This window comes from Acomys minous, assembly GCF_964271855.1.
Source record: "Acomys minous genome assembly, chromosome: 17".
NCBI classification, from domain to species: Eukaryota; Metazoa; Chordata; class Mammalia; order Rodentia; family Muridae; genus Acomys; species Acomys minous.
This window is the reverse complement of record NC_140500.1, coordinates 4,079,541-4,100,551: the sequence shown is the minus strand read 5'-3', so window position 1 is coordinate 4,100,551 and position 21,011 is coordinate 4,079,541. Positions and strand designations below refer to the sequence as shown.

The following is a 21,011-nucleotide window of genomic DNA, read 5'->3' as shown; positions in this document are numbered from 1 at the left end:
CTTCCTGTTTCCAGCTCCTGAGTGCTGGGATTACAGAGTTGCGCTGCCATCCTGATAGTTTTCTTGTTTGAAAAAAATAGAATAAAATTGAATTTATGAGGGTTCACTGCGGTAGCCCCAAACCTGACATTTACTCTGTGTTGAGCACCTGGGGGCTGACAGGGTCTAGAGCTGCTCAGGAGGAGCGCCTCTGGGCGTGGCTGGGAGGGACTCTCTAAATGTGGGGCTCATTGAGAAGGAAAGGCCCAGACTAAGTGTGAGAGGCGCTAGTCCACGGGCAGGGGTCCTGGACTGAATAAAAAGGAGAAGGTGGGCTGAACACCAGCCATCGCTCTCTGCCTCCTGACCATGGATGTGTTGTGGCCAGGAGCCTCACACGCCTGCTGTCATGCCAAGGCTGCCATGAGAGACTGCACCCTAAAACTGTGAGCAAAATAAGCCCTTCCTCCTTACGTTTGCCTTTATCACGTATTTTTGTCACTTGAAAGAGAAACATAGGCAATTCAAATGTTTTCTGTTTTCATGTAATAAACAAGCAAATTAAGGGGCTGGTGTTTGCCAAGAGCAGGGAAAAGCTGTCTCCGTCAGCTCAGTGCACAACAGGTCACAGCCACGGCTGTAGTGAAAGAAAGTGGGGTTCAGGCCCAGAGGTTGGGGCACTGGGATGACTGACAGTCATAGGGAGGAGGTTGAGCATGACATATAAGGAGAGAGACTGGACGCTGGGCACACATGGGCATCTTTGCTGAGGTGCTGCCTTAAGGCCTCCCATCTGAATCTCTTCAAATCAATTTTTGGTTTACATAAAAGAAACCCACATCCAATAAGACATCAGCACGGATAAGCTCGTATTTGGCTGGTCTGAAGGACAACAGCCTTTGTAGTCAGGACATACAGCATGGCCCCTGGGCGACATCTGCAACTTCTTCTGACGTATACATCACAAACCGCAGGGCTCTCGAGGGGGCGATGGTGCCAGCCCAGAGACAGGTGAGCTCATGCACGGAGGGAGACATTTCAAGAAGAAGCCATTGTGAACGTGGAAGAGAGGCCACAAATGAGAGATGGGTGCACGTGTCTGAATACCCGAGGTCTGATACAGATGGGCAAGGTATCATCTCGTGGCCTGAGGAAAACCGAAGCTTCAAGCTGTAAAAATGGCGCTAGATGGCGCATGCCTTTAATCCCAAGCACTGGGGAGGCAGAGGCAGGCAGATCACTGAGTTCGAGTCCAGGACAGCCAATGCTACAGAGATTCTGTCTCGAAAAACCAAAACCAAAAAACAAAACAAAATAATAAAAAAGAATGGTGCTAGATTTATCCTTAAATGGCTGTAGCATGGAGCCGTAAGTGAGCAAAAGGACTAAAAATGTCAACATTGAGGAGAATGCTCTCTGACATCTCAAGAGCAGACTGGTGACTCTTTGAATGGTTTTGCTGTGTGTGTGTGTGTGTGTGTGTGTGTGTGTGTGTGTGTGTGTGTGTGTGTAGGCGAGGGGGGAAGAGTAATTTGGCAGAAAGGGGAAAAGTTAGTTTTAAAAAGGAAATTTGAGGTTAGAGAAATAAGCGGGCAGATCACTCGTGATGAGCATAAAGAAAGAGTGAGATTCAATACGGAACCAGAGAGACTGAGACCAGAGTGTGACCAGGGAGGACGCGGAAGCCATGGTTCAGAGCCTTCTGCGTGCCCGTCACCCCCAGCAGCACAGTCCCAGGTAACAGGCGAGTCAGGACCTGTCTGTGAGTTAGGACTCATCTGTAAGGGCAGCTGATGTGACCAGAGGCTCCTATGCTAATTCCTTGACTTGGGGGCAGAAAGGCTTAGAGGGGTGGCTGTGCTGGCCAGCCTTGCCCACGGTGGATGGCATCACTCATTGTACAGGGGTCCTGAACTGTCTAGAACAGCGGAAAGCTACACGAAGCAACAAGCAAGCAGGCAGCGGGGGTTGCCTCTCTCTGCTCTTGACTGGGGATGTGGTGTGACTAGCTGCTTGAGTACCTGCCTCGGCTTCCTTAAAATGGTGGCTGGAGCCTGGACATGGCAGCCAAATAAACCCTCCATTTGGTTGCTTTTTTGTCTGGGTGTTTTTATGTTTTTGTTTTTTTAAATCATGGCAACAGAAATGAAGCTAGGAAAAAAAAAACGATGTAGGCAGAGAAAGGACAGGCAGGCAGGAGGGACACGGAAAGTGAAGAACTCAGAGCTCCTGTCATGGCAAAGAATAAAGAGAAGAAGGCATCCATAAAAGGAGTGAGGCGACCGGCGCGTATCGATCGCTGTGGTTGATTCGGAGGCGAGCCTCTCTTTTAGTCAGAAGAGACCCGAGACATAGATGTGAGTTCCGTTTTATGCAGATGAAGAAACTCGAGTTCAGAGAAGTCACTGTTAACCACACAGCCAGCAAATGCCAGAGCCAGGATTAGAACCACCGCCTGCAGCATTAGAAAGCCCACATCATTTCCATTCACAGAAGAACAGCTGCCCTGGGAGGGGAAGAGCCGAGAACGCAAATGGCATCTCCCTCGAGCGGTGGGGTGAACATGCAAATAAACCATGACTAGAAAGATGAAAAAGAGAAATGAGAAAGGACGGTCCATGGAGCGGTCCTCGGGTCGCACCACCTGTTTTTCCTCGGGCCCAAGAGGTTGCTCTCAGGAGTCTGAAAAACAAAGCAAGCGAGCAGCTCACCCAGGCTAGCAGGCGGAGCATGGGGCCGGAGCATCCCTAACTTGTCGCCAGAGATTCCCGACAGCTGATGATGGTGGGGCTGCACTAGACACGGGGGGGAAGCCGTGGAGAGGAGCTGAGGGATGCATTCTGTGAAGACGGCTGCCAGGAAGTGGGGTGGCTGTGCACGGAGCCCGGAGACATGGAGGGTGAAAAAAAAAACAACCACCACGCACAGCTGGGAGGGTGAATTTATTATCTCCACTTTGCATAGGAGGAAACTGTGCCTCACAGGCTTGAAGGACTCACCTGTGGTGGGCCGGGGCACCCAGGTGTCAGAACTGTAGCCTGACACACCGTTTCCCTCTATCCTTTCTCCTCCTCCCGGCCTCCTTTTCTTCTCTTGCCCATTTCCTTCTTCTTTTTTTTTTTTCTTCTCCCACTCTCTCCGTTTGTTCCTTCACACCCCCCCACCCCCGTTTCCCCCTTTCTCTTTCTCTGGCTGAACTGGAATTCAGTATATAGCCCAGACTGGCCTTTTCATTGAGATAATCCCCCTGCCTCAGCCACTTGAGTGTGTGCCTCTACATCCTGCTTTATTTATTTTTTTAATTGTAAACAAAATGCGTATCTGGTGGCGAGACATGGCCTCAGAGAACTGGAAAGACTTTTGAGCAAGGGCCTTCCGTTGTGCTTGAGCAGCGCTGTTTTGATTTGTTTTACATTTCGCTTGTTCACTTGTTTCTAGCGAAAGTAGCTGTACTGTGCAGGAGACAGCGGCGGTCAGCGCAGGCTCGGGTCTCGGGTCATGGGAGTGTGTTGAGGCACAGATCCTCCATAGCACTGTAGGCCTGGGTTAGCCAACTCCTGGGTTACACTCATCTGGCTGCCCGCGCCCCGCCTCCAGGACACAACAGTCTGTGGGAAATGCTACGGTCTGAATGTCAAGGGCCCCTCCCCGCCAACCCCAGCAACCCACCCCCACCCCGCCCCACCCACCCCACCCAGGTTCATGTGCCCAATCACCTGGTCTCCAGGTGCTGGTGCTGTTGAGGAGACTGTGGGACCTTCAGGAAGTGGGTCACTAGCGGGGACATCCTTGAAGCTTATAGCCCACCCTACTTCCTGTCCTGTCCCTGTTTTCCTGAGCCACCTAGATGTGAGGAGGGCCCAGTCACCGTACCTTACCAAGACAAAACTGTCTCTGTAACCACACGACAGCCCTCAGTCCCTTAAGCTGGGTGAGCCAAGTCTTTTTTTTTTTTTTTTTTTTAACCAAAGAGTAGGGAAGCGCTGACACAGAAGGCAGTTCAGAAATGACTGACTTAGTTTCATTCATAAAGTAAACAGGCTGCTGAGGAGGAGTGTTTTCTGCATTGCAGCATTTGTGGGCAGAGTGGAGTGGATTAAATTTGGCCCACCCAGAATCGTCTCCCTGCCCACAAAAATTCACGGTGGGTATGCTTGTTGCCGCCAGTGCCATGCTTGTACCCCCAAGCTGCTAGGATTACTAACTCAGATTCTTTTAAGGATGCCCGAGAGAATGCCCACACATCCAATTTCTGTTTTAGAACTGCTTCCAGCTGCGAGGAATCAGGCGAGAGGACTTGCCGTCCCTATGAATGTCTCCACGCGTTCTGTGGCTGTCTTCTCTACCTCAGCTTCATTCCATAGGGGGAAGGCAAGTCTCTCTCAATTATTGGTGAGGCTCAGGTTGCCCAGAGACTAGACGGTGACCTGGTCAGTACAGAGCGTGCTGTGAGGGACAGCACAGGGGCCTGAGTCTAGACCTCCGGGGCGCTTGTGTAAGAGGCAGCAATGGCGCATGCCTCCCAGCACTGGACATGTGGAAACAGAAGGACCTGGGGCTCGGTGGCCTAGATGATCTGCAGGCTGTAAGTCCAGCGAGAAAACTTGCTTCAAAAAACAAGGTGGAGCATGATAGAGGCAGACACTCAACATCGACCTCTGGGGGCATGCCTCCCAAACACATACATACCAGAATATACCATGAAGATCACACACACAAACACACACACAAACATATACACAGAGAAACGTACACAACACACACACACACAGAGAAATAGGGAAACACACACACAAACACACACACACAAATGTACACACACAGACACACACAAACATACACACACACAGGAAACATACACAACACAGAGAGAGAGAGAGAGAGAGAGAGAGAGAGAGAGAGAGAGAGAGAGAGAGAAGAAATAGGGAAACACGCACACACACACACACACACACACACACACACGTGGGTTAGGTTACAGTATAGCTGTCAGTACACATGGAATAAAAATGAATGCTTTAGGGGACTGGTGGTGCATACTGGGCTTTCCAGCTATTTGGGGGGGTTGAGGCAGGAGAATTACATTTTCAAGCCCAGTCTGAGCTACAGAAGGAATTCAAGACCAGGTATAACACCTTAGTGAGACCCTAGCTCAAAAACAAACAAAAAACCAGATTTCTACCTTAGCACACTAGAGGTGCTAAGCCCAATTCTTCACATTTTATATATCGTGTGTGTGTGTGTGTGTGTGTGTGTGTGTGTGTGTGTGTGTGTGTGTCTTAACCACTAGCCACATTCTTCCTGAGCAGATGGGCACTGTGTTCACTCGCCTTTGAACGTAGCTTACCAGGGCTCCTTGTCCTCCCCGTGAGCTATGGCGAGGTCCTCTTTAAATGGCGCTCCCTCTCTGGGTGTCATCCCCAACACTGCCTGGAAGTGTTTTCATGAATGAGCTCAAAATATGAGATATAGTGAAGATGTAAGACTGTGAAACTGGAGTATAAGCCAGAAGGAAGTATTCAGGAAGCCAAAAGCAAGCAAAGGAACAGCCTAAGACGCAAGGAAGGAAACAGAGGAGAGGAGGGCGGAGGTGACGACTTTCACTTGCTGGGTCAGTCAGCACCTTTGGCCAAGGAGCCCACACCATCTGAAGCCTTCTGATGTAGCTCATAAATAAAAATAAAAAACAAACAAACAACAGCAACAGACAAAAAGGGAGTGACTTTGTCTTTTTTCTCTGCTTAGGATCTCAAATCCAAATTAATAAATAAGTAAATATAAATCTCGAGAGAGAGGCTGCACACATGCGCACAGAAAGGGAGGGCATAGGGTGTGTAGGGTGGCATTGCCTTCAGGGACTTCTTCCTAGGGGACAGAGTCCCAAATGCAGCCAGAATGCCAGAGGCAGATACTGGCTAAATATAAAACAAAACCATGACCCGACACAATGGGACACTCCTGTCGTCCGAGCCAGGACTGATTATGAGTTTGAGGCCAGTCAAACAAAACCTAAAACAAATCCAAAAGCTGCCTCTGAAAGAGTCTGAAGATGAGAGACAGACTGGAGGCTCATGGTCCCTGTGGCAGTGTCTGTCCCTAAGGGTAGGACCAGATCTTCCAGAGTCCTGAGCATCTGCCTCAGTAGGGAGTGGGTGCTGCACAGAAGGACTCTGCTGGATAGAGAGGGAACAGTCCTTTTTGAATTTTGTTGTTGTTGTTTTGTTTTGTTTTGTTTTGTTTTGTTTTGTTTTGTTTTGAGACAAGGTTTCTCTGTGTAGTCTTGCCTGCCTGGACTTGGCTTTGTAGATCAGGCTAGCTTCAAATTCAAAGGGCTCCACCTGCCTCTAGCTCTCTGAGAGCTGGGATTACAGGTGTGGGACACCATACCCTGCTGAACAGTCCTCTTTTGAACAACAACAACAAAAAGCCAACAGCATAGGGTATACCCTGGACAGTTCGTGATACTCAATATTGGATTAAAAGGAAAAAGTAGGGGGTGACAGAGAGAGAGAGGGGGGGGGATGGCCCAGTGGCTAGGCATCCTTGCTGCTCTTGCCGAGCAGGGGGCAGCATTTGGTTCTTAGCACCCATGTGGTGTACACAACCTCAGTAACCCCAGCTCCAGGGCATTTGATGCCTTCTTCTGGCCTCCTCAGGCACCTGCACACATGTCTGTCTGTCTGTCTGTCTGTCTGTCTGTCTCAGATACACATAGAACACACATGCACGCAAATAAAATATTAACAAAAAACAAATCTTTTTTTTTTTTTTAAAGAAAAACTGGGGGAATGGCACCCTTTGGTTTATAAAATAAAAGCGGGCACTTATTTTTACATTCCTCCTGTGCCCTGTCCCCACCCACTCTGGCCTTTTATTTTCAAATAAGCTTCCTTTAGTAAACTCAGCCCACACCTCTCGCCTCTCACAGGCTGAGTAATAACTACAGCAAACACACAAATAAAAGTAGCGTCTTAGGTCTCAGAACCTCACTGCCGTCCCAGAGAGACTGTCATAGCAAACCCGTCGCTCACTAAATGCTGTCAGTCATTTTTTAAAAATATGTAAGCAGCGTCATATAACATCTGTAACACGCACATACACCCAAACTCACACACTTACCTACACACATGCACATGCACACACATGGACACTCATACATACACACACAGAGACAAGACACACACCTACATACACACACACACCTCTCTCTCTCACACACACACATATGGACACAGAGACACACACACCTACATATACATACAAGCTCTCACACACAGACACACAGGTACACATGCAGAGACACACAGCTACACACACATGTACACATGCATATGCATGCACATATTCACACGCAGTTACACAGACACACACTCATACACAGAGGCAATGCACACACCTACACACACACACAGACAGACATGCAGAATATGGTTATGGGCCACACATGATGAGCCTCAAGGGCAGTTCCTTTGCACAGCCCCTGACCCAACCCTGTTCCCCACAAGTGTCCAAACCCAGGCAATAAGCCACCAGGCAGCCTGGTTGGAGGTTGCCATCAGCACTCCAGCAAAGGACTGACTGAGATATAGCCAGAGCCTCTGCCTCTGCCAGCCCTGTGCTCTGAACCAGGGGCCAGTAAGCTACTACCCCAGGGCCTGCTGCCTACTCACCCACTGTGTGAGCTAAGAAAGATGTTCACACTTTTTGGAGCTAGAAAAGAAAGTTAAAAATGAGTAACGTTTAATGACACATCAGAGGGAAACTTGAATTTCATTACGGATCAAGTTTTATTTTAACAAATGACAGTGTCGGGAGCCGCTCCGCCATTACAAGATGGCGCTGGTTTCCTGTTTCCTGGTTCTTCACGGAAGCCCTTGCGGCCAGTGCGCATGCGCAATTACGTCATCCTTACATAACCTGCTTACGCAGACGATATGCTAATTGGGTATTCTCTAGAGCGCCAATGATAAGAGGACACGTCCCTATACGCCCCTGAATTCCCTATATAAGCCTCGGGTTTTTTGGGGAAGAGGTCCTTCTCCATCTGCTATCAAAAAGAGCTGTACAATAAAATCGCTGTCAGAAGAATCCTGAGTTGCCGCGTCTCCTTTATCGGCGAAGGCTGCGCGCGACAAGTGGTGCCGAAACCCGGGAACTGCCGACCCCTGGGTGAAGGAACGACTTGAAGGACCCCTGACTGCTCGTCGGAAGAGGATTCAGAACTGACGGCATGAGAAGCCTAGGCACTTTTCTGCAAGGTATGATTTCTGTTGTTTGGTACGGTCCGCTGTTGCTGGTTGCTTTCGTTATCGTTTTGCTGTGTCGCCTCTGTCTCAGTGGTGGGAAACGGGACAAGACTTGCACGTCCCCTTTCTGTGCTACAGATTAATTTGCTGTCAGTCTCAGGTAGATAACTGAGCAAGCGCTCCCGCTCCTGTAGATAAAGGAAGCATGGGAAATCAACAAGTTAAGCCGACTCTGGAGGCAACGCGGGCGTTGCTTAGACAGAGAGGTTTAAAAATCCCAGAGCGAGTGCTGATTAATTTTTTAAAAGAGGTAGATCGAGTGGCTCCTTGGTTTACTTCCACAGGATCCTTATCCAAAGGGTCATGGAGTAAGTTAGGGACAGACTTGATTACTGAAAAGGAGCAAGGAACATTGAGAGCAGGCACATGGCCAGTTTATAAGATGATTAAATCATGTATAGAAGATGAGAGATGTAGGGAGACGGTTAACAAAGGACAGAGGGTTTTGGCCGACCATCCAGATAGTCTATCAGAAGCAGAAAAGGGAAGAGGTTTAAGGAGAAAGAAGAAACCTCGAACAAAAAGATTTGAGTTTAAGCAGAGAAAGAAAAGAGTGCTAGCAATAAAAAACAGGAAAAAGGGGAAAAATGAAAGTGATACAAAGGAAGGTGGTGATCGAGTGAAGATTACACCACCAAAGAAAAAATTGTATCCTATTTTAGATGAGTTTAAAAATTTAAAAGTTAGGGATTCTTCCTCGGAGGAGACGTCTTCCGAGGAGGAACAAGAAGATGCCAAAGAGGATGAGGCCTCATCCTTACACAAGGCTCAGGACCCTCCTGTAAAAGGAGTGCAACCCCCCTCAGGACCTAGTTCACCGCCCGGAGAAACATTGCAAAGGCTTTATCCTTTAAAGGATCTTGAGGCATTGACAATGAGACTCCTGATTCGAAAGAAGGAAAGAAAGAAAAAAAAATTGAAATTAGGAAGGATAATTTAAAAGCTCTTGGGAATTATTAGTCGGCTCCTTTGTGGGGTCAATGACAGCTGACACCAATGGCCATGATTAATGGAGGAGCATTTGGTAATACTACTTTCAGCTGGAATACATCTGACCTTTTTGAAACTTCTAACAGGTGATTCAGCTCGGATGCAAATGGAAATGTCAGGGTTATAAGAATTATATCAACTTATTCAAACAAGTTGCATTTCTCATTATCAACATGTGAGACAGACATGTTGGCCATTCATCACCGCGAGAAATGGTAAAATGGAAGGATGTTATTGATAACAAATGGAAAGGCCCGGATCCAATATTAATAAGATCCGGGGAGCTGTTTGTGTTTTTCCACAGGACCAAGAAAATCCAATTTGGGTGCCGGTGTGGCTGACCAGGATAGGGAAAAAGGACGAGAAGGATGGAGACCCCGCTGCAGGTTCTTCTGAGTCTGCTGATGCTGAGTCCAGTGTTGAGGGCGCAGGAGCTTCGGTGGGGAATACTGTCAGTGTACCCTGTCCCGTTTCCAGTGATGTAAAGAATGGATGGGGATGGGTTCATTTGGCCTTATGTTAGTTGTGGGACTGGTTTTCTGTCTTTGGTTGCTCTGCAAATTTAAAAGACAACAACAGCGTGACAGAATTGTGCTTGCACAGGCTATGCTTGCTGTGGAACAAGGGGCATCTCCTCAGGTTTGGCTTAGCATGCTCAAACATTGAGACACTATCCTGATTCTAGCATTCCTGATGGGCACAGGTTCCCATTGCACCAGGATGCTACAGGATAGACCTGTGCACCTCCCGGGGCTCGAGTTCCCATTGCACGGGAATTCAGGTGTACAGGGTCTCCGTCCATGTAACTTCCTTGATCGCTCCCTGCTGCTGATGCGGAGAGCTGGATCAGTAATTTCATGGCTTCAGTTTGGCATTTTAATTGAAAGTTAAGGGGGAGATGTCGGGAGCCGCTCCGCCATTACAAGATGGCGCTGGTTTCCTGTTTCCTGGTTCTTCACGGAAGCCCTTGTGGCCAGTGCGCATGCGCAATTACGTCATCCTTACATAACCTGCTTACGCAGACGATATGCTAATTGGGTATTCTCTAGAGCGCCAATGATAAGAGGACACGTCCCTATACGCCCCTGAATTCCCTATATAAGCCTCGGGTTTTTTGGGGAAGAGGTCCTTCTCCATCTGCTATCAAAAAGAGCTGTACAATAAAATCGCTGTCAGAAGAATCCTGAGTTGCCGCGTCTCCTTTATCGGCGAAGGCTGCGCGCGACATGACAGCGCTCGCCGACACATCGCTAGGGGCTCCACTGAGGAATATGTCACCCGTGTGGAGACCATGAAGCCAGGGCCATCAGTGTTTCCTACCTGGTCCTCTGCTGGGCAGCTTTGCTAACGCTGGCCCATCTAAAACTACAAGCCCAAACAACGTACTTTCCGTTTTGGGGGGAGCCTGTGACCAAAAACAGTGCCTCGGTGTGAATGCTCCCCAAGCATTTGACAAACTGGGGTGGATCAAAGCTTTGACTGTCTACCAGTGTTGAGCCCTAAGATGGTTATTGTGTTATAGCTCTAAGAGGAAAGGCCTCTCCAGTGCAAGTGTTGGAGCTCTGAGAGGGCTGGTATCCTGCCAGTCAGGAACCCAGGAACACCACAAAGTCACACCACACGACAAACCTCACACAAGAGATTTATTGGGAAAGACACAAGAGGGTGGCTTGCCTCTCCCTGGTGAGATGTAACAGGGAGCCAGTGGGAGGCAGGTTTATGTAGGGTTCTGTGAGGGGAGGGGTTGGGTATGGGAGTGTGTGGAGATTTCCAGGGTGGGAATTAGTGAGATTTCAAGCCCTGAGTTTGGGGCGAGCCAGGGGTGGATGCGATTTTGAGCTCAGGGATTGGTGGGTTTTCAAAACCCAGAAGTGTTTTTTAATCCTACAGTTATGTTTATTAAATTGGAAGAAAACTAAAGAACAAACTTGTGTGACTATGAGAGTAAGCTTCGTTAGTCAGCTCACTACGTGCGCCACAAGCACACCAAGGTCTAGACTCTTACTGATCAAGGACTGAATCATGAGAAAGTGCAACACAGTTGGGGTTTGCTGGGAATTTTGCCGGCGTTTTCCCACTTACGTGTTTTTTGTTTTGTTTTGTTTAATTAATTTATTCAGATTACATCTAAATTATTATCCCATCCCTTGTATCCTCCCGTTCCTCCCTCCCTCTCGCTTTCACCCTATTCCCCTCCTCTAGGTCTATGACCGAGGGGGACGTCCTCCCCCACTATATGGTCATAGGCTCTCAAGTCTCATCTTGGTAGCCTGCTTATTCTTTCTCTGAGTGCCATCAGGCCTCCCCACCACCGGAAGTGGTCAAATACGGGGCACCAGAGTTCGTGTGAGAGCCATTCCCCGCTCTCCACTCAGCTGTGGAGAACGTACTGTCCATTGGCTAGATCTGAGAAGGGGTTCGATGTTTACTGCAAGTATTGTCCGTGGTTGGTGCAGTAGTATGAACAGAACCCCTGGGCCCAGATCCGCCCATCATAATGTTCTTCTTGTAGGTTTCTAGGACCCTATGTGTCCTTCTATTTCCCCATTCTCCCATACTTCTCTCATCTAGATTCGCAATAGGATGTCCTCACATCTATCTCAATCTCCTGTTAAGTGAAGACTTTCATGGGACATGCCTCTTGGGCTAGTGTCCAGTCATAAGTGAGTATATACCATTGTGAGACTTTCTGCTTCTGGGTTAACTCACTCATTATGATCATTTCTAGTTCCATCTATTTGTCCACAAATTTCAGGATTTCCTTGTTTTTAATAGCTGAGTAGTATTCCATAGTGTAAATGTACCACAGTTTCTTTATCCATTCTTCAACTGAGGGACATTTAGGCTGTTTCCAGGTTCTGGCAATTATGAATAAGGCTGCTATGAACATGGTTGAGTATATGCCCATGTTGTATGGTGGAGCATCTTCTGGGTATGTCACCTGTCTGTTTGTTACTTGCATATTGAAAGCTGAGGGGACACTGGCCAGTTTGTGTGTGGCAGGCACCGCACTGGCAGGCCCCGCCCTTCACCCATTCCCTCTGCCTGGCCAAAATCTGTTACATTCCCAGCACTTGCCACCAGGGTCTATTCCCGTATTTAGCCCTTCACTTCCTCCTCTGAGACTGACAAGTAAGGTCCAACATCCAGAGGCAGTCCTCTGATCCCCTCCCCCTCTCCCTGCCCCCTTCCCTCTTTCTCCCTCATCCTCTGTCTCCTGCCTTTGTCTCTTATTCCCTGCCCTGTGCCCCTCTAGGACAAATACATCTCCTTTGTGCTGAGAACTTGGTCTTGGGCATCCTGAGCTGATACTTTCCTTTCAAAAGCCATATATTTAAAAAGATTAGAAAAAGTCTCAGGTGTCTGAAAAGAATGAAAGGGGAAGGAGTCACCAAGAGTCCCCGATAGGGACATTTTTATCCCACCCTTTACAGAAGCATGTTTCTTAAAGGAGAGGTGTAAACTCTTCAGTCACGAAATAGAAACAAGCCTATTTGCCAGGGCTGTACAGTAGGAGCAGTGAGAGCTCCCCACCCCGCCCTGCAGCCCTCTCTTTCTCTCTCTGTGATGCTGAAAGAAGCTGCAGTGGCTGGCTTTTTCCTGGCTTGTTTGTTTTGTTTAATGTATGCACCTGCTCTGTCTGCATGTACACCTGCCTGCCAGAAGAGGGCATCAGATCGCACTTTAGAATGTTGTGAGCCACCGTGTGGTTGCTGGGAACTGAACTCAGGTCCTTTGGAAGAGCAGCCAATGCTCTTAACCACTGAACCATCTCTCCAGCCAACTCCCTGTCTGCCCCCCTTCCCATCCCTGCCTTGGCCTGTTTTCTGAAGTAGAATTGGCTTCAGAGCTAAGATATAGACAGCCCTGCTCCTGTGCCCCTCTCACTGCCCTCCCCACAGCCAGGAAAGCTCCGCTGTTCTGTCAATCAGATTCTTTAAGAAGCACCTCTCCTCACCACTGCTTCTCTTTCAATGCTTCAATATATAAGGATGCCTGGAGCCAGAGCTATCGAGGCTGATGCAGGGGATTGCCATGAATTTTAGGCCAGATCGAGCTATGTGGTGAGCACCAGGTCTGCCATAGCTATGGCGTGGCACTCCATCTCAAATAAAAAACAAAAAGCCAAAAAATATACAGAAAGATGAAATTCATCACAGGAGGACATGTGAGAAAGTTTTACCCCAAAGAGTGAATCCACCCAAGTCTAGCCTGGTGGACCAGTGGGTTTACTGGGTTACTTACAGGAGCATGCTGTGACCCCTTGGCGGTGGAGGCTCCTAGCATGGGTGAGGATGATTGGTAGTTCCAGCACATCTACCCAGCCTGCAGCAGCTCCACCAGGGCACATCTACCCAGCCTGCAGCAGCGCCACCAGGGCACATCTACCCAGCCGGCAGCTGCTCCACCAGGGCACATCTACACAGCCTGCAGCAGCTCCACCAGGGCACATCTACACAGCCTGCAGCAGCACCACCAGGGCACATCTACCCAGCCTGCAGCAGCTCCACCAGGGCACATCTACCCAGCCTGCAGCACCAGGGCACATCTACACAGCCAGCAGCAGCACCACCAGGGCACATCTACCCAGCCTGCAGCGGCACCACCAGGGCACATCTACCCAGCCTGCAGCGGCACCACCAGGGCACATCTACCCAGCCTGCAGCAGCTCCACCAGGGCACATCTACACAGCCTGCAGCGGCACCACCAGGGCACATCTACACAGCCTGCAGCGGCACCACCAGGGCACATCTACACAGCCTGCAGCGGCTCCACCAGGGCACATCTACCCAGCCTGCAGCGGCACCACCAGGGCACATCTACACAGCCTGCAGCGGCACCACCAGGGCACATCTACCCAGCCTGCAGCAGCTCCACCAGGGCACATTTCACAGCCTGCAGCAGCTCCACCAGGGCACATCTACCCAGCCTGCAGCGGCACCACCAGGGCACATCTACACAGCCTGCAGCGGCACCACCAGGGCACATCTACACAGCCTGCAGCAGCTCCACCAGGGCACATCTACACAGCCTGCAGCGGCACCACCAGGGCACATCTACCCAGACTGCAGCGGCACCACCAGGGCACATCTACACAGCCTGCAGCGGCTCCACCAGGGCATATCTACCCAGCCTGCAGCGGCACCACCAGGGCACATCTACACAGCCTGCACCACCAGGGCACATCTACACAGCCTGCAGCAGTGCCACCAGGGCACATCTACACAGCCTGCAGCAGCTCCACCAGGGCACATCTACACAGCCTGCAGCTGCTCCACCAGGGCACATCTACACAGCCTGCAGCAGCTCCACCAGGGCACATCTACACAGCCTGCAGCACCAGGGCACATCTACACAGCCTGCAGTAGCTCCACCAGAGCACATCTACCCAGCCTGCAGCTGCTCCACCAGGGCACATCTACCCAGCCTGCAGCTGCTCCACCAGGGCACATCTACACAGCCTGCAGAGGCACCACCAGGGCACATCTACCCAGCCTGCAGCAGCACCACCAGGGCACATCTACCCAGCCTGCAGCAGCTCCACCAGGGCACATCTACCCAGCCTGCAGCAGGGCCACCAGGGCACATCTACACAGCCTGCAGCAGCGCCACCAGGGCACATCTACCCAGCCTGCAGCAGCTCCACCAGGGCACATCTACACAGCCTGCAGCAGTGCCACCAGGGCACATCTACACAGCCTGCAGCAGCACCACCAGGGCACATCTACACAGCCTGCAGCAGTGCCACCAGGGCACATCTACCCAGCCTGCAGCAGCTCCACCTGGGCACATCTACCCAGCCTGCAGCAGTGCCACCAGGGCACATCTACTCAGCCTGCAGCAGCTCCACCAGGGCACATCTACCCAGCCTGCAGTGGCACCACCAGGGCACATCTACACAGCAGCACCACCAGGGCACATCTACACAGCCTGCAGCAGCACCACCAGGGCACATCTACCCAGCCTGCAGCAGCTCCACCAGGGCACATCTACACAGCCTGCAGCAGCTCCACCAGGGCACATCTACCCAGCCTGCATCGGCACCACCAGGGCACATCTACCCAGCCTGCAGCAGCACCACCAGGGCACATCTACACAGCCTGCAGCAGCTCCACCAGGGCACATCTACACAGCCTGCAGCAGTGCCACCAGGGCACATCTACACAGCCTGCAGCAGCACCACCAGGGCACATCTACACAGCCTGCAGCAGCTCCACCAGGGCACATCTACCCAGCCTGCAGCACCAGGGCACATCTACCCAGCCTGCAGCAGCACCAGCAGGGCACATCTACCCAGCCTGCAGCAGCTCCACCAGGGCACATCTACACAGCCTGCAGCAGCTCCACCAGGGCACATCTACCCAGCCTGCAGCAGCACCACCAGGGCACATCTACACAGCAGCTCCACCAGGGCACATCTACACAGCAGCTCCACCAGGGCACATCTACACAGCAGCTCCACCAGGGCACATCTACCCAGCCTGCAGCAGCGCCACCAGGGCACATCTACACAGCCTGCAGCAGCTCCACCAGGGCACATCTACCCAGCCTGCAGCAGCGCCACCAGGGCACATCTACCCAGCCTGCAGCAGCTCCACCAGGGCACATCTACCCAGCCTGCAGCAGCACCACCAGGGCACATCCAGCCCTCCTTTACTGTTCTGTAGCCTTGAGGAGGCACCTTGTCACATTTGTAAAAGAGCCTTGTAAGTTTCAGTTGCTTCCTGAGAGCTTGTAGGTTTCCTTAGTCTTAGCAACCTCCCTCCAGCCAGGAGTGTCTCAGGAGGAAGGGGCAACAGCATAAAGCTAATACCTTTGTGAGGCAAATAGTAATTACAGGACATGAATGGGAAGGAGCTAAGATGTTGTTATGAAGCGTCCATGGAGATGGGATTAGGGGCTTTTAAAGATTTCAGACTGTTACAGTGGAAGATGCCCCTGCCCAGTGTTCTCAGCCTGTTGGTGATGGCCCAGGGGGATCGCTGTGAGTTCGAGGCTGGCCTGAACTACAAAGTGAGGCCAGGATAGCCAAGGCTAACACAGAGAGACCTTGCCTCGAAATAAACAAAACAAAACAAAATAAAAACAAAAACAAAAAGGCAAAGAGAGCGTGTATGATGTGTGTATGTGCATGTGTGTATTTGTATGCATACATGTATAATGCATATGTGTATATGTGGATGTGTATATACAAAATCCATCTATAAGTCATTATACTAAAAGTCTTGTTATTCATTTGAAGAGAAAATAATGCACTTTTATGATAGGGCTTTTGAAGATAGAAAAAAAATGGAAGAAGTTTTTCCAAAGAAAACTATAGTTTTATTGTTTATTAGAGTCTTGGATCCAAACATGTTTTTGGAAGACTAGTGCACATCTAAATACGAGCCTGCACAGGGGCAGGCGCTCTGAATGAAACTACTCCTTCATGAAGAGGCACGTTCACAAACATTCAAATCTGTGTTACAGTCAGCGTCCTGTGGGGAAGCCCACACTCTTGACTTTGGTGTTCCTCTGAGGAAAAAGGAGCTTAAACCCGGGACCAGCCATGACGCGGTAGTCTGAGCACGCTCCACGCTGTCGCCGACTCCTAACGGACAGCCTTTCCTTTACATGTCTCAGGCAGGCTGAGCAGTGTGAGTGGTCACACTTGAAATGCACGTTCCATCTGGCTTTACATTTGACTGTCAAGAAGGACTCCGGACAACAGATGGGCCAGGCTGGAAGGCTGCTGCCCTTCCTTCCAGATCCTTCTACGAACTGCCTGACTCTTAAGTGCCTGCTCTTAAATGACCATGGGTGGTGTCACCAGACCTCTGCCTTAGGTTTACTCTTTTGAGTCAAGGTTTTTCTGTGCAGCACATTCTAGTCTTGAACATACTGTAGTAGTTTTACTTTTTGATTTTTAAAGAAAGAAAAGATTTTTAAATGAAATGTCTGTGTTCTAGAAGCACTACAAAATAGCTCAGTCATGGGCTCAGCTTAGGTGTTTGTCAACAAGAGAAAGGGAAAAGCAAATATAGTTGATACACACAGCTATTATTATTTATTATAATGTTATTATTTTGCTATAGAGAGGAATGCAATGATGCTATTTTGGGGTGAGGATGGTTGGAATTGGAGACCACTATTTTAAGTGAAATAACTTGGCCTCAGAAACATAAATATCACAGTTTCGTTCATGTGTCCATCTGTGTATGTGTGCCTGCCTGTGTACATATGTGTGCGTACATAGTGCCTGAGTGTGTGTACATGTATGTGTATATCTGTGTGTATGTGTGTGAGGGGTATAGCTGTATGTATGTATATGCACATATGCATGTATGCCTGTGTACATATGTGCCTCTGTATGTGTGTGTGTAAATGTATGTCTGTGTGTGTGTCTGTGTGTCTGTGTGTATATGTAACTGTATGTAGGTATGCGTGTGTGCACATGTGTGTGTGACATGAAAGTAGAAATGAGACTTTCTGGCAAAGGGAAGCGGCCTGGAGGAGGGGGATGGGAAGGCGGGCAGGAGCGTGTGCTCAGAAACGCAGTGTGATCAAATGAAAGCATCTTTATGACACTTATCACCATGGACGATGACATGATAAAAGATTGTGTGCCTTTCAAAAATAAGGCAAGGCAGAGCTTGCTGGTCACTCAAGAGCAAATCTCTACTGATCAACTCTCTGGACTCCACAGAAATGTCTGAGAAGTCTGAGAAGCGTTCCGGTTTGCGGCAGGCATTTATTTCTCTTGTTTTGACTCTCAAAGAATCAATTCTTTCTAGTAACTTTCTTCTTTTGTCTCTGTCTTTGTCAGCTTTCACAAGAGGAATAACCTCAGGTGGTATGTAAATTAATGTTGACCATCAAAATCGCCTGAGTTTGGGCTGATGACAATCAGCTAGCCATCATGGGAGTCTGAAACAAATGCGGAACATTTTCCTGATTTTCCACTCTGCCCGAGGAGCAGCGTTTGGTGTGTAGAAGGAATGTAAAGGAATAAGAAAGCCTGGTATTTAGCCTGAGCTCAGCATGGGCTTCCTGAAGACGCTAAACACATGAGTCAAGTTTTGCCCAGAAAGAAATACTTTTCTAATTTTTTTCACCTTGAACCTGTCGAGGACTAAGTTGAAGAATTCATAGATTTTTTGTTTCATCCACAGCACAGAGGGGCGGGCCTTCATCTAGGGTCCTGAGCTGTGAGAGCGATTCCTCAGAGAAAAGCCTGAAGCCTGTTTCCTGTGTCCTCCTGAGGTCACAGAGGCTGAGGACATACAGGCCTTGCCCTTCCCTTGTATGCGAGGCATAGAACTGTGACCCAAGGGATGGAAGACAAGGAGTCAGGGACAGTCTGGCCCTCACCCCACCTCACCCCATATTCGAGGCCTAGAGCTCAGGGGTAAAGATGGCCGTGCTGCCGCCCTCCTTTTCTGACTGGCACCGAACGGTCTGCTTTCCTACAACAAGCAATGGCAGAGCTCTGTGCGTAAGCAGACGGTGCGATAGGGTGGCACGGTGCATAGCTGCAAGATAAGAGGAGAGACATGCACAGGATGACAAGTCCTCAGATGTCCCGCGGAGGGGTCCCAGGGGTGGAGGGAGTGACTGGGGAGAAACAGCTGGTGGATGCCTGAGCGCACAGCAAACGCTGAGGCCTCCCTCTAAGAGGCAGAGGGCCCAGGGGCAAGATGAGTTTCTGCAGAAACTGCCTGCCTCAGCTCTCCACAGTGTGCGACAGTGTGTGAAAGCTCTGTGAGTGTGCATGTGTGAGCGTGTGTGTAGGCATGTATGTGTATGCTGGATATGAGCATGTGTGAACATGTGTGTGGAGGGCCAGAGGTCAATGTCAGATGCCTCCCTCAGTCAGTCTCCAGTCTGTGTTTTGAGACAGGGTCTCTCACTGAACTGGACTTTCTCGCAGTTCATGTAGGCCAGCCAGTGAGTCCCAGGGTCCTGCTGGGTCAGCTCCCCGGCCACGCTTGCCACTGTGCCTGGCTTTTTACGCCGGCGCTGGGCGCTTGAACTCAGGGCTTTGTGCTTACAAGGCAAGCACTTCACCGGCTGAGGCTCTGGCCTAGCTCAAGTTGCTGCATTTATTTGTACATTTGAGTACATGCAGTGTGCGCGGACATTTGCCCATGTTACGTGTAATCAAGGTAGGAATTTAGTGATGATGCACTAAGCAAGCGGTTCTCTTTTTTCTCAGTGTCCATCCAGTACAGAGCTGAGCTAAGAGGCCCATCATCCAATGCGGAGCATTCATTCCGATTGCCCTAATTAGGAACTGCCCTGTGCCGTTCACGCACCGTCCTCCTTCCCTGACTTCAAAGCGCTGGAGCGTGGTGCTATTCCGAGTCTCCCCTATTTACCGAGATGGAAACAAGTGGGCTTATTAGCAGGCTGAACTGCTTCCAAAGCTGTGAGCCTCCGTAAAGCATCCACACAGGCATCTCAGCCGCCCGAGTCACCTCTTGTTCTTTAATTAGCCCCCATCATTACTCTAATTTCCACCCCACCCCACCCCCGTGGCCTGTGATTTGCTGACTCCAAATAAGCCGGAGGAAATCTGCTTCAGCGCAGAGTCTAACCAGCCACGCTTTAGAGTTCATTGTCCTTATTGAGAAAGTTCCTCTTTGTTCCATCCTTAATCCTAACTGTGAGCCAAAATGGGAGGCCTTGGTGGGGGGAACGGCTTTGTCCTTTCAGTAACAGAACCAGTGAGGAGTGGGGTTATCAAGCACGACGTGGTTCGCTGCTGTATAAACGTGGAGCATCCTGACTCAGGAGCTCCGCACGCAGGGGTTGTGCCGATGGGGAAACTGCGACTTTGGGTAAGTCACACGGGCAGAAACCACTGGAGTTGAGATTCCGGTGTCCCAGGTTAGCCCTCCAGGTCTCCCTTACACCAACACAGTGACGGTGCACCCCTCTCTATCCAAGTCCAACACACCACCCTCTTGTCATTGCTGTCACCTCGCTCAGGGCACCACTGTTCATGTGCTGATTCCGCGTGTGTTTTAAGTGGTTCCCAAAGTCAGTCTGTTCCCTTGGGCAGCTGCTGTTTTGATACCTGCAGTCTGTGCCACCGACTGGGTGTGAGCGTGCTCACTCTTAGACAAAGGAGGTGGAAGGGCGACAGGCGGGGTGGCTTCTAACCCCCACGAGGGGAGCTTCACACTGGCACAGATTCCATTATGACGTCATATACGTGTGTGTACACATCTCACATATATGTGATATATGTGTGTATAAGAACAGAGCACAATGACACACACACACACACACACACACACACACACACACACAGATATCACTGTGACTTGTTCTTATTCATCCCCCATCCTTCCACTCTTTAATGACGCCCCAATTTGCAGATCTGTGTCCTAACCGCTTCCTCTCAAAGCTGCAGGGGCGGAGGCCAGCGCCTCCCCCAAGCCGTCCTTGGAGCCACAGTTCTGACCTCTGACCTCAGCTAGAGCCCCAGGGCTGTTTTCCCAACCAGGACGGCTCCCTTTCTGATGGTTCCCATAGTAAGTTGGTGCCTTATTATTTTCTTTAAGGTCTTTTTCTAAGTTTTCCCCCCTTTTCAGGCCATTTCTATAGGGTCTTGGGGTGTACACACACATACATACACACACGCACACGGGAAGTTATTTGAAGCATGGATGGACAAGATACTTTAATTTAGAGTGTTGCATTTCAATGAATTCAGGGGAGGGGATCCCAGGATGCTGAAATGTTTATTG

At 49.9% G+C, this 21,011-nt stretch overlaps 1 long non-coding RNA gene across 1 annotated transcript in view; it reads left to right on the top strand.

The window, feature by feature from the left end:
• Positions 1–7,789: 7,789 nt before the first annotated feature.
• The window catches only part of LOC311587737, a 269,462-nt gene continuing 256,240 nt past the window's right edge, over positions 7,790–21,011 (top strand). The window contains exon 1 of the long non-coding RNA XR_014775956.1: positions 7,790–10,161. This is a non-coding gene — a long non-coding RNA (uncharacterized lncRNA). The remainder of the gene's footprint in view (positions 10,162–21,011) is intronic.